The following is a 13307-nucleotide window of genomic DNA, read 5'->3' as shown; positions in this document are numbered from 1 at the left end:
TTCCAGCACAAGAAGGAGAAAGAGTAACAATTGCTTTAGCAGCACCATCAAATGTTGGAAGAGCCATTGGTCTTTTCAGATTGAGTACAAGGACTCCTGGACGCAGACCTAGAGAGCCAATGTGCACATTCCAGATGCGGGATATAACTTCTCTGTAAAAATTAGTGACTTTGAAGGGCACAGTTTCAAAGCGTTGGGGGAGGAACTTGAAGTTCATATGACTGTCGGGTTGATCCATCTTATATTGGGGCACTGTAAACCATGGAGGGACTCGGTTACTGGGACCTTGTATTGTTCATTTATTCCATATATGCCAGAGCATTTGTCTCATATATTGCCAGTTTTAAAGGATAGCAGGCAGAACTTTAAAGTTGGAGATCGGGATGGGATTCTTCATATTTCAATTATAGCAGCGCTTAGGGGAGCAGAAGAGGTGTCTGTTTCAGCTGATGTAATCTTCAAAGATGGCTTTTCTAGATGGAAATCCGCCTGAGAGGTTATGCAAACCAATTGTTGATCATGTCCAATCCTTAGGTGGTCAGCTTCAGTTAAATTCTCGACTACAAAAGATTGAGCTTAATAATGATGGCACGGTGAAACACTTTCTTCTGGCTAATGGAGACATTGTTGAAAGAGATGTTTATGTATCAGCAATGCCTGTTGACATCTTAAAGCTTGTTTTACCCCAAGAGTGGAAAGAGGTTTCCTACTTTAAGAAACTGGAAAAGTTAGTAGGAGTTCCTGTAATCAACGTCCACATTTGGTTTGATAGAAAACTGAAAAACACATATGATCATTTATTGTTTAGCAGAAGTCCTATTCTTAGTGTGTATGCAGATATGTCTGTTACTTGCAAGGAATATTATGATCCAAATCGATCAATGCTGGAGCTTGTATTTGCACCTGCACAAGAATGGATTGGTCGCAGTGATGAGGACATTCTTGAAACTACGCTTAAGGAACTCTCCAAACTATTTCCAGATGAAATTGCAGATGATGGATGTAAAGCAAAGGTTTTAAAGTATCATGTTGTTAAAACTCCAAGGTCCGTCTACAAGACAGTATCCAATTGCGAACCTTGTCGTCCTCTGCAGAGGTCGCCTATTAAGGGATTTTATTTATCTGGTGATTATACGAAGCAGAAATATTTAGCATCAATGGAAGGTGCAGTGCTGTCAGGGAAGCTTTGTGCTCAGGCTATTTTACAGGACCATAGCTTACTTGCAGTTCAAGCTGGACAGAATGAAATGGATGAAGCAACACGCCTTGATGTACTTTGTTTGGCTATAGAATTGGATGCCGACTATGTTGATGTGGAGCTCCAGGTGGCATACGATGCTGTTTACACACCAAAGTTACTAAACTCTTACAAGAAACAGAAGAGTGCCAAGGGTAAACGTGTAATGCCACCGCTATTCAAACGGTGCCAGAACAACAAGATAGGATTCGATTCCTATTTCCCAGATTTTAATTAATATTGCAAACTAGATATGCGCTCCAGTTTTGGTCAATCATCAACAGAATTCAGTGGAAAGAGTGCCATTCTCCCTTCAGGAAAGCGCTGATTATTTTTAGTTTATTTTGTTAATAAGGATAATAAAACAAATCCCTCATCTTGGGGTCGACTTGTTTTCCCCCAGTTGTAGTTTGTTTGATATTTTTGAGGTTAGTTAAAACAGCGCCCTTGTTTTGGGCAGCTTTTTTATTTAATGTATTAAAAATTCATTTGTAGAGGAGTGTTTTTTTTTAGAGTGAGTGAAGAGTGGAGAGTTTTTTCTGAGCGCTGGGAGCTGCTGGAGAAGCATAGAGCTTTGTAATGTACAGTTTTCTGCAGAGAATTTAATGGAATTTCACAGCTCTGTTTGCTGAGATTCATGTGGTATGTTGATTTAGCATAAGTTTTTCCCTTTGTCTCATATGTAATCAGTTATATTCCATTTCATTTCATGACCCTTTCAAGCTGAACAAATGAAGTGATTAGGTAGGAATTCATAGTATTATATGCTCCTCCTATAAGTTTGTTCGCATTCGATGTTTTCTACTGTTTAAGGAGGATTCAGAGTTATTGTCTGCCCTCCTTAACTCCTCACCAGTCTTGCCATCCCGTTTGAAACCAGATTTGGTGTTAAATTGCATGCCTACCTTGCCTCAGTTGACAACCTGTGTAGTCATTATATTTTTCTGTTTGAAGCTGTGATTTTGCCCATGTAGCCCAGAAAAGCCCCGTCATTCCATTAAAAAACCCCAAAAATCATTAAATCCAAACCCCCTATCAATTTATTAGCCTAAAATCTTTATTCTTAATTGGTCAGCCTAATCCTATTGAAAGATCTACCGAATCTGACCCGAGAGAGCCTTCTCATACCTCGTAGGGCTAGCTACGAGGTGAAATGGTTTGATGTAGCCTTGAAGATTTACCTTCCTCAGCCTAGGGTGAAATCTCAAGCGCTAACATATTGGCGACCATACTGGGGAGAACAAACTTGTTTGTTGATTGATGTGTGAGTTTCGTAAGTCTTAGACGGAGCCTGAAGTTACACCAGAAGCCTTCGAAAACGCTCTTGTTTTACATCAGCGTTAGTAGATAAATGCTGCTTCAGTCAATCTCCGTGAGCTTGTGAATACGACCACTTCGATTGCATTTTACCCCAGTACATGTATCAAGTTCAGATCTGATGCTGATGGTGGACAGCAGTCAGATACTTATGCAGGCTGAATCATTCACCTGGCGACTCCAACTTGATCCAGACATTCCAGTGCCTGTTGATATGTTCATGCAATGGTAGGGTATGTGGCAGACCCTGCACTTTGTGAAGTTCTAGATGGAGTTAGAGAGATGTTAGCGGATATTGAAATTAATGAAGAATTTTTCAGTATTTTCTTTCAATGTGTGAAATCTCCGAAGCTTCATCTTGAAGGCAAAACTAGATTTTATGAGTTAGTGGTTGAAAGAGTTGAAAATGAGATTCAGTATCTCGATGAGCAGATCCACTATTATGATTTCCAAGACCCTAAAAAGTTTTTGGAAATCCTTCCTCCATCGAAACAAGCAATAACAGATTTGCCTATAGAGGTATACATTGACAATGTGCAGCTGGAAATATGTATTGAGGAATTGGGGCAGCCAACAGAGGCGGTGTCCGTGATCCTATTGCAGCATACATGGACACATTTTTCAGCTTGATTGACCGATCAGGCTGTATTTTCCGTGACCGCGCTCAGTATGTGCATGAAGGGCTGCCAGCAACTGCATCTGTGACTTCGTGGCAGCATTCTCAAGCGGCTTCATTTTTAGGTCTATTAGCATGGTTAATTTGGCATTATCGCATTACCTGATCTATTATATGTACAGCAGATTAGAGTAGATTTTGTACATAAATAAGCAGCCATAAGGGCAGCATCTTGTTTCAGTTGGCTTTTAGTTTGTTTGAGTTCAGTTTCAGTTTGAAAATAAGTCTTCAGCTGTGTTGATTTGTTGATGATGACTCCATTGCCCAATGGTGGAGGCACGGTCTGCTCTCCCAATGTTCTGCGGTTCTTGGCACCTCCACGGAGCGGCAGATGCCATCCCAAATGGAGCCGATGTTAGACTCTGTCTCATGACAGTGTGCGATTGATTCTTCTTCAAAACAGGGTTTTGAAGAAGAAATCATTAAATGTTGCTTTTCAGATTATTTAATTTTATCTTCAGCTCTTCTTAAGACAGCAGCAAACTTGAAACTCCTATCTGCACAAGCACAATTCAGAATATCATTAGCAAAGCAGTGGCAATCATAAGTGGACAAATGGCAGCTACAGTTTCAGAGGAATTGTCTAGACTTGAAGCTGAAAATTCGGCGAAGGAAGCAGTACATGAAGTAAATAATACGCATTATGGATTGCAAGCAGGGGTTTTCACTACAGATGTGAACAAAGCATTTTATGCTCTTGATCTCTTTCAGGTAGGAGGCGTGTGTTTGAATGATTCTCCCGGGCACAAGGATTTTGTTCCAAGCTTGATCGTTGGTGCGTCTCAAGCAGATGCCGCAGTCTTAGTTGTGGATGCTTCTACAAGTGCATTTGAGGCAGGAATGGATGGGCAAGGACAAGGGGACAGACAGAGGAGCATGGTCTGTTTCGATATATATTTTTCATTGCAGAGCACGCCCTCTGGCGGTAATCTTGGAAGTACATAAAGACATATTAGAATTCACTGACATCATGCCAGAATTTGAGATTGTTACTGTAGCATACAGAATGGGAGGAGACCCTGAGAGATTTGTTTAGTGAAAATGGGAATGTCTTGGGTGCAAAAGTCGTTTATAAGCGTAAAGATGGAGTGCTTCGTCCACCAAAGCTTGCGTGAGCGCCATAAACTTCTTTGCGAGGTCGTGAAGCCTTTAAAGGGTCGGTTAGAGCTATTGTTACCTGAAGGGAGTTTGAATTCATGTCGCTCTTTTGGTGAACCTTGTTGGTCCTTTATTGCTGCTAGTGTTGAAGAAGTTGCTAAATTTTTACAAGGAACTGTTGATAACAGAGATGAAGGCATAATTTTGAAGGATTTAGATCCAAAATGGGAACCTAGTGACCGCAGTGGAAAATGGCTCAAGTTGAAACCAGATTATATAAACACCGGATCTGATCTTGATGTTCTCATCATAGGTGGTTATTTTGGATCTGGACGCCGTGGAGAAGAGGATTGATTCCATTGGCCGTGACAGTAAATTCAACGTAGAAGATGAGTAAATTCCTCGCATTATCGAACCAGATGGCACGTCTCCAAGACCCTGTGCTCCCTCTCTTCATAGATTCAGAGATTTCGAGTGCCAACACGCTAGCTATCGACTCACAATTCATTGCTATTGGAAGTTGTTGAAGATTGGGATTCTCGATTGCTATAAAGAACAAACCCATGTTGTATGACAACAATTTGCACCAGGAATTATTTTGGAAGGATTGCTTAGTTTGTAACTGATGGATCTAAGGTTGGGGCATCTATTGTTTGTTGTCACTAGGTATATTGCACTGCTACTATTCCTGTGGGTCCCCAAAATGACTGAGAAAGAAGTGGAAGCTTCCTGGAATGACAGGTCTGACTTTTGTGTTCATTGACTACTGGAAATGTTGTGCTCTCCATCAGGAATATCACCAAGTAAAACACGCAGTTGGTGTTAGTTCTGTGTAACATATAAATTAATGCTTTACGGGGCTCCTTTTTCCCATGATACGTTCCACTACTTGTAACGGGGGGGTATGTATGACACTATAAAGATTTTGACTTACTTCTTACTATGAGATGGGTGCTCTGCTCCAACCCTGGTCGAAATAACAAGCCCGTGCGTCTATGGGGATGAGGTGTCTTTTGGCAAGGTTGTGAAGTGTCCATATTGTATGATAGCCTTTGCTGTTGTCCAACCGCAACATGAAATTCAGGTTGTCGCCTGTTCAAAGTGCCGTTACCAATATGAGCTTATGTCTGGTGAAATTGTCAACATAGAGTCAGAATCAATCAGATTCGAGCACCAAATGGGCTCGCTTTCACACACAGATTTGCAACACAGTCCGTTGATCTTCCAGCACAAGAAGGAGAAAGAGTAACAATTGCTTTAGCAGCACCATCAAATGTTGGAAGAGCCATTGGTCTTTTCAGATTGAGTACAAGGACTCCTGGACGCAGACCTAGAGAGCCAATGTGCACATTCCAGATGCGGGATATAACTTCTCTGTAAAAATTAGTGACTTTGAAGGGCACAGTTTCAAAGCGTTGGGGGAGGAACTTGAAGTTCATATGACTGTCGGGTTGATCCATCTTATATTGGGGCACTGTAAACCATGGAGGGACTCGGTTACTGGGACCTTGTATTGTTCATTTATTCCATATACGCCAGAGCATTTGTCTCATATATTGCCAGTTTTAAAGGATAGCAGGCAGAACTTTAAAGTTGGAGATCGGGATGGGATTCTTCATATTTCAATTATAGCAGCGCTTAGGGGAGCAGAAGAGGTGTCTGTTTCAGCTGATGTAATCTTCAAAGATGGCTTTTCTAGATGGAAATCCGCCTGAGAGGTTATGCAAACCAATTGTTGATCATGTCCAATCCTTAGGTGGTCAGCTTCAGTTAAATTCTCGACTACAAAAGATTGAGCTTAATAATGATGGCACGGTGAAACACTTTCTTCTGGCTAATGGAGACATTGTTGAAAGAGATGTTTATGTATCAGCAATGCCTGTTGACATCTTAAAGCTTGTTTTACCCCAAGAGTGGAAAGAGGTTTCCTACTTTAAGAAACTGGAAAAGTTAGTAGGAGTTCCTGTAATCAACGTCCACATTTGGTTTGATAGAAAACTGAAAAACACATATGATCATTTATTGTTTAGCAGAAGTCCTATTCTTAGTGTGTATGTAGATATGTCTGTTACTTGCAAGGAATATTATGATCCAAATCGATCAATGCTGGAGCTTGTATTTGCACCTGCACAAGAATGGATTGGTCGCAGTGATGAGGACATTCTTGAAACTACGCTTAAGGAACTCTCCAAACTATTTCCAGATGAAATTGCAGATGATGGATGTAAAGCAAAGGTTTTAAAGTATCATGTTGTTAAAACTCCAAGGTCCGTCTATAAGACAGTATCCAATTGCGAACCTTGTCGTCCTCTGCAGAGGTCGCCTATTAAGGGATTTTATTTATCTGGTGATTATACGAAGCAGAAATATTTAGCATCAATGGAAGGTGCAGTGCTGTCAGGGAAGCTTTGTGCTCAGGCTATTTTACAGGACCATAGCTTACTTGCAGTTCAAGCTGGACAGAATGAAATGGATGAAGCAACACGCCTTGATGTACTTCGTTTGGCTATAGAATTGGATGCTGACTATGTTGATGTGGAGCTCCAGGTGGCATACGATGCTGTTTACACACCAAAGTTACTAAACTCTTACAAGAAACAGAAGAGTGCCAAGGGTAAACGTGTAATGCCACCGCTATTCAAACGGTGCCAGAACAACAAGATAGGATTCGATTCCTATTTCCCAGATTTTAATTAATATTGCAAACTAGATATGCGCTCCAGTTTTGGTCAATCATCAACAGAATTCAGTGGAAAGAGCGCCATTCTCCCTTCAGGAAAGCGCTGATTATTTTTAGTTTATTTTGTTAATAAGGATAATAAAACAAATCCCTCATCTTGGGGTCGACTTGTTTTCCCCCAGTTGTAGTTTGTTTGATATTTTTGAGGTTAGTTAAAACAGCGCCCTTGTTTTGGGCAGCTTTTTTATTTAATGTATTAAAAATTCATTTGTAGAGGAGTGTTTTTTTTTAGAGTGAGTGAAGAGAGGAGAGTTTTTTCTGAGCGCTGGGAGCTGCTGGAGAAGCATAGAGCTTTGTAATGTACAGTTTTCTGCAGAGAATTTAATGGAATTTCACAGCTCTGTTTGCTGAGATTCATGTGGTATGTTGATTTAGCATAAGTTTTTCCCTTTGTCTCATATGTAATCAGTTATATTCCATTTCATTTCATGACCCTTTCAAGCTGAACAAATGAAGTGATTAGGTAGGAATTCATAGTATTATATGCTCCTCCTATAAGTTTGTTCGCATTCGATGTTTTCTACTGTTTAAGGAGGATTCAGAGTTATTGTCTGCCCTCCTTAACTCCTCACCAGTCTTGCCATCCCGTTTGAAACCAGATTTGGTGTTAAATTGCATGCCTACCTTGCCTCAGTTGACAACCTGTGTAGTCATTATATTTTTCTGTTTGAAGCTGTGATTTTGCCCATGTAGCCCAGAAAAGCCCCGTCATTCCATTAAAAAACCCCAAAAATCATTAAATCCAAACCCCCTATCAATTTACTAGCCTAAAATCTTTATTCTTAATTGGTCAGCCTAATCCTATTGAAAGATCTACCGAATCTGACCCGAGAGAGCCTTCTCATACCTCGTAGGGCTAGCTACGAGGTGAAATGGTTTGATGTAGCCTTGAAGATTTACCTTCCTCAGCCTAGGGTGAAATCTCAAGCGCTAACATATTGGCGACCATACTGGGGAGAACAAACTTGTTTGTTGATTGATGTGTGAGTTTCGTAAGTCTTAGACGGAGCCTGAAGTTACGCCAGAAGCCTTCGAAAACGCTCTTGTTTTACATCAGCGTTAGTAGATAAACGCTGCTTCAGTCAATCTCCGTGAGCTTGTGAATACGACCACTTCGATTGCATTTTACCCCAGTACATGTATCAAGTTCAGATCTGATGCTGATGGTGGACAGCAGTCAGATACTTATGCAGGCTGAATCATTCACCTGGCGACTCCAACTTGATCCAGACATTCCAGTGCCTGTTGATATGTTCATGCAATGGTAGGGTATGTGGCAGACCCTGCACTTTGTGAAGTTCTAGATGGAGTTAGAGAGATGTTAGCGGATATTGAAATTAATGAAGAATTTTTCAGTATTTTCTTTCAATGTGTGAAATCTCCGAAGCTTCATCTTGAAGGCAAAACTAGATTTTATGAGTTAGTGGTTGAAAGAGTTGAAAATGAGATTCAGTATCTCGATGAGCAGATCCACTATTATGATTTCCAAGACCCTAAAAAGTTTTTGGAAATCCTTCCTCCATCGAAACAAGCAATAACAGATTTGCCTATAGAGGTATACATTGACAATGTGCAGCTGGAAATATGTATTGAGGAATTGGGGCAGCCAACAGAGGCCGGTGTCCGTGATCCTATTGCAGCATACATGGACACATTTTTCAGCTTGATTGACCGATCAGGCTGTATTTTCCGTGACCGCGCTCAGTATGTGCATGAAGGGCTGCCAGCAACTGCATCTGTGACTTCGTGGCAGCATTCTCAAGCGGCTTCATTTTCAGGTCTATTAGCATGGTTAATTTGGCATTATCGCATTACCTGATCTATTATATGTACAGCAGATTAGAGTAGATTTTGTACATAAATAAGCAGCCATAAGGGCAGCATCTTGTTTCAGTTGGCTTTTAGTTTGTTTGAGTTCAGTTTCAGTTTGAAAATAAGTCTTCAGCTGTGTTGATTTGTTGATGATGACTCCATTGCCCAATGGTGGAGGCACGGTCTGCTCTCCCAATGTTCTGCGGTTCTTGGCACCTCCACGGAGCGGCAGCTGCCATCCCAAATGGAGCCGATGTTAGACTCCGTCTCATGACAGTGTGCGATTGATTCTTCTTCAAAACAGGGTTTTGAAGAAGAAATCATTAAATGTTGCTTTTCAGATTATGTAATTTTATCTTCAGCTCTTCTTAAGACAGCAGCAAACTTGAAACTCCTATCTGCACAAGCACAATTCAGAATATCATTAGCAAAGCAGTGGCAATCATAAGTGGACAAATGGCAGCTACAGTTTCAGAGGAATTGTCTAGACTTGAAGCTGAAAATTCGGCGAAGGAAGCAGTACATGAAGTAAATAATACGCATTATGGATTGCAAGCAGGGGTTTTCACTACAGATGTGAACAAAGCATTTTATGCTCTTGATCTCTTTCAGGTAGGAGGCGTGTGTTTGAATGATTCTCCCGGGCACAAGGATTTTGTTCCAAGCTTGATCGTTGGTGCGTCTCAAGCAGATGCCGCAGTCTTAGTTGTGGATGCTTCTACAGGTGCATTTGAGGCAGGAATGGATGGGCAAGGACAAGGGGACAGACAGAGGAGCATGGTCTGTTTCGATATATATTTTTCATTGCAGAGCACGCCCTCTGGCGGTAATCCTGGAAGTACATAAAGACATATTAGAATTCACTGACATCATGCCAGAATTTGAGATTGTTACTGTAGCATACAGAATGGGAGGAGACCCTGAGAGATTTGTTTAGTGAAAATGGGAATGTCTTGGGTGCAAAAGTCGTTTATAAGCGTAAAGATGGAGTGCTTCGTCCACCAAAGCTTGCGTGAGCGCCATAAACTTCTTTGCGAGGTCGTGAAGCCTTTAAAGGGTCGGTTAGAGCTATTGTTACCTGAAGGGAGTTTGAATTCATGTCGCTCTTTTGGTGAACCTTGTTGGTCCTTTATTGCTGCTAGTGTTGAAGAAGTTGCTAAATTTTTACAAGGAACTGTTGATAACAGAGATGAAGGCATAATTTTGAAGGATTTAGATCCAAAATGGGAACCTAGTGACCGCAGTGGAAAATGGCTCAAGTTGAAACCAGATTATATAAACACCGGATCTGATCTTGATGTTCTCATCATAGGTGGTTATTTTGGATCTGGACGCCGTGGAGAAGAGGATTGATTCCATTGGCCGTGACAGTAAATTCAACGTAGAAGATGAGTAAATTCCTCGCATTATCGAACCAGATGGCACGTCTCCAAGACCCTGTGCTCCCTCTCTTCATAGATTCAGAGATTTCGAGTGCCAACACGCTAGCTATCGACTCACAATTCATTGCTATTGGAAGTTGTTGAAGATTGGGATTCTCGATTGCTATAAAGAAAAAACCCATGTTGTATGACAACAATTTGCACCAGGAATTATTTTGGAAGGATTGCTTAGTTTGTAACTGATGGATCTAAGGTTGGGGCATCTATTGTTTGTTGTCACTAGGTATATTGCACTGCTACTATTCCTGTGGGTCCCCAAAATGACTGAGAAAGAAGTGGAAGCTTCCTGGAATGACAGGTCTGACTTTTGTGTTCATTGACTACTGGAAATGTTGTGCTCTCCATCAGGAATATCACCAAGTAAAACACGCAGTTGGTGTTAGTTCTGTGTAACATATAAATTAATGCTTTACGGGGCTCCTTTTTCCCATGATACATTCCACTACTTGTAACGGGGGGGTATGTATGACACTATAAAGATTTTGACTTACTTCTTACTATGAGATGGGTGCTCTGCTCCAACCCTGGTCGAAATAACAAGCCCGTGCGTCTATGGGGATGAGGTGTCTTTTGGCAAGGTTGTGAAGTGTCCATATTGTATGATAGCCTTTGCTGTTGTCCAACCGCAACATGAAATTCAGGTTGTCGCCTGTTCAAAGTGTCGTTACCAATATGAGCTTATGTCTGGTGAAATTGTCAACATAGAGTCAGAATCAATCAGATTCGAGCACCAAATGGGCTCGCTTTCACACACAGATTTTCAACACAGTCCGTTGATCTTCCAGCACAAGAAGGAGAAAGAGTAACAATTGCTTTAGCAGCACCATCAAATGTTGGAAGAGCCATTGGTCTTTTCAGATTGAGTACAAGGACTCCTGGACGCAGACCTAGAGAGCCAATGTGCACATTCCAGATGCGGGATATAACTTCTCTGTAAAAATTAGTGACTTTGAAGGGCACAGTTTCAAAGCGTTGGGGGAGGAACTTGAAGTTCATATGACTGTCAGGTTGATCCATCTTATATTGGGGCACTGTAAACCATGGAGGGACTCGGTTACTGGGACCTTGTATTGTTCATTTATTCCATATACGCCAGAGCATTTGTCTCATATATTGCCAGTTTTAAAGGATAGCAGGCAGAACTTTAAAGTTGGAGATCGGGATGGGATTCTTCATATTTCAATTATAGCAGCGCTTAGGGGAGCAGAAGAGGTGTCTGTTTCAGCTGATGTAATCTTCAAAGATGGCTTTTCTAGATGGAAATCCGCCTGAGAGGTTATGCAAACCAATTGTTGATCATGTCCAATCCTTAGGTGGTCAGCTTCAGTTAAATTCTCGACTACAAAAGATTGAGCTTAATAATGATGGCACGGTGAAACACTTTCTTCTGGCTAATGGAGACATTGTTGAAAGAGATGTTTATGTATCAGCAATGCCTGTTGACATCTTAAAGCTTGTTTTACCCCAAGAGTGGAAAGAGGTTTCCTACTTTAAGAAACTGGAAAAGTTAGTAGGAGTTCCTGTAATCAACGTCCACATTTGGTTTGATAGAAAACTGAAAAACACATATGATCATTTATTGTTTAGCAGAAGTCCTATTCTTAGTGTGTATGCAGATATGTCTGTTACTTGCAAGGAATATTATGATCCAAATCGATCAATGCTGGAGCTTGTATTTGCACCTGCACAAGAATGGATTGGTCGCAGTGATGAGGACATTCTTGAAACTACGCTTAAGGAACTCTCCAAACTATTTCCAGATGAAATTGCAGATGATGGATGTAAAGCAAAGGTTTTAAAGTATCATGTTGTTAAAACTCCAAGGTCCGTCTACAAGACAGTATCCAATTGCGAACCTTGTCGTCCTCTGCAGAGGTCGCCTATTAAGGGATTTTATTTATCTGGTGATTATACGAAGCAGAAATATTTAGCATCAATGGAAGGTGCAGTGCTGTCAGGGAAGCTTTGTGCTCAGGCTATTTTACAGGACCATAGCTTACTTGCAGTTCAAGCTGGACAGAATGAAATGGATGAAGCAACACGCCTTGATGTACTTCGTTTGGCTATAGAATTGGATGCCAACTATGTTGATGTGGAGCTCCAGGTGGCATACGATGCTGTTTACACACCAAAGTTACTAAACTCTTACAAGAAACAGAAGAGTGCCAAGGGTAAACGTGTAATGCCACCGCTATTCAAACGGTGCCAGAACAACAAGATAGGATTCGATTCCTATTTCCCAGATTTTAATTAATATTACAAACTAGATATGCGCTCCAGTTTTGGTCAATCATCAACAGAATTCAGTGGAAAGAGCGCCATTCTCCCTTCAGGAAAGCGCTGATTATTTTTAGTTTATTTTGTTAATAAGGATAATAAAACAAATCCCTCATCTTGGGGTCGACTTGTTTTCCCCCAGTTGTAGTTTGTTTGATATTTTTGAGGTTAGTTAAAACAACGCCCTTGTTTTGGGCAACTTTTTTATTTAATGTATTAAAAATTCATTTGTAGAGGAGTGTTTTTTTTTAGAGTGAGTGAAGAGTGGAGAGTTTTTCCTGAGCGCTGGGAGCTGCTGGAGAAGCATAGAGCTTTGTAATGTACAGTTTTCTGCAGAGAATTTAATGGAATTTCACAGCTCTGTTTGCTGAGATTCATGTGGTATGTTGATTTAGCATAAGTTTTTCCCTTTGTCTCATATGTAATCAGTTATATTCCATTTCATTTCATGACCCTTTCAAGCTGAACAAATGAAGTGATTAGGTAGGAATTCATAGTATTATATGCTCCTCCTATAAGTTTGTTCGCATTCGATGTTTTCTACTGTTTAAGGAGGATTCAGAGTTATTGTCTGCCCTCCTTAACTCCTCACCAGTCTTGCCATCCCGTTTGAAACCAGATTTGGTGTTAAATTGCATGCCTACCTTGCCTCAGTTGACAACCTGTGTAGTCATTATATTTTTCTGTTTGAAGCTGTGATTTTGCCCA

The 13307-nt window shown here is 40.8% G+C and overlaps 3 pseudogenes; all 3 read left to right on the top strand.

Annotated features, from left to right (window-relative positions):
• The first annotated feature begins 464 nt into the window (after nt 1-464).
• Nucleotides 465-1475, top strand: LOC149141685 (15-cis-phytoene desaturase, chloroplastic/chromoplastic pseudogene; annotated as a pseudogene).
• A 4539-nt stretch (nt 1476-6014) lies between these two features.
• LOC149141684 (15-cis-phytoene desaturase, chloroplastic/chromoplastic pseudogene) lies at nt 6015-7025 on the top strand (annotated as a pseudogene).
• A 4540-nt stretch (nt 7026-11565) lies between these two features.
• LOC149141683 (15-cis-phytoene desaturase, chloroplastic/chromoplastic pseudogene) lies at nt 11566-12576 on the top strand (annotated as a pseudogene).
• Nucleotides 12577-13307: the final 731 nt, after the last annotated feature.

Source organism: Pinus tabuliformis, chromosome X (assembly GCF_031772625.1).
Source record: "Pinus tabuliformis cultivar Carrire ecotype Pingquan chromosome X, CPIR1, whole genome shotgun sequence".
NCBI classification, from domain to species: Eukaryota; Viridiplantae; Streptophyta; class Pinopsida; order Pinales; family Pinaceae; genus Pinus; species Pinus tabuliformis.
This window is presented reverse-complemented; position numbering and strand designations above follow the sequence as displayed.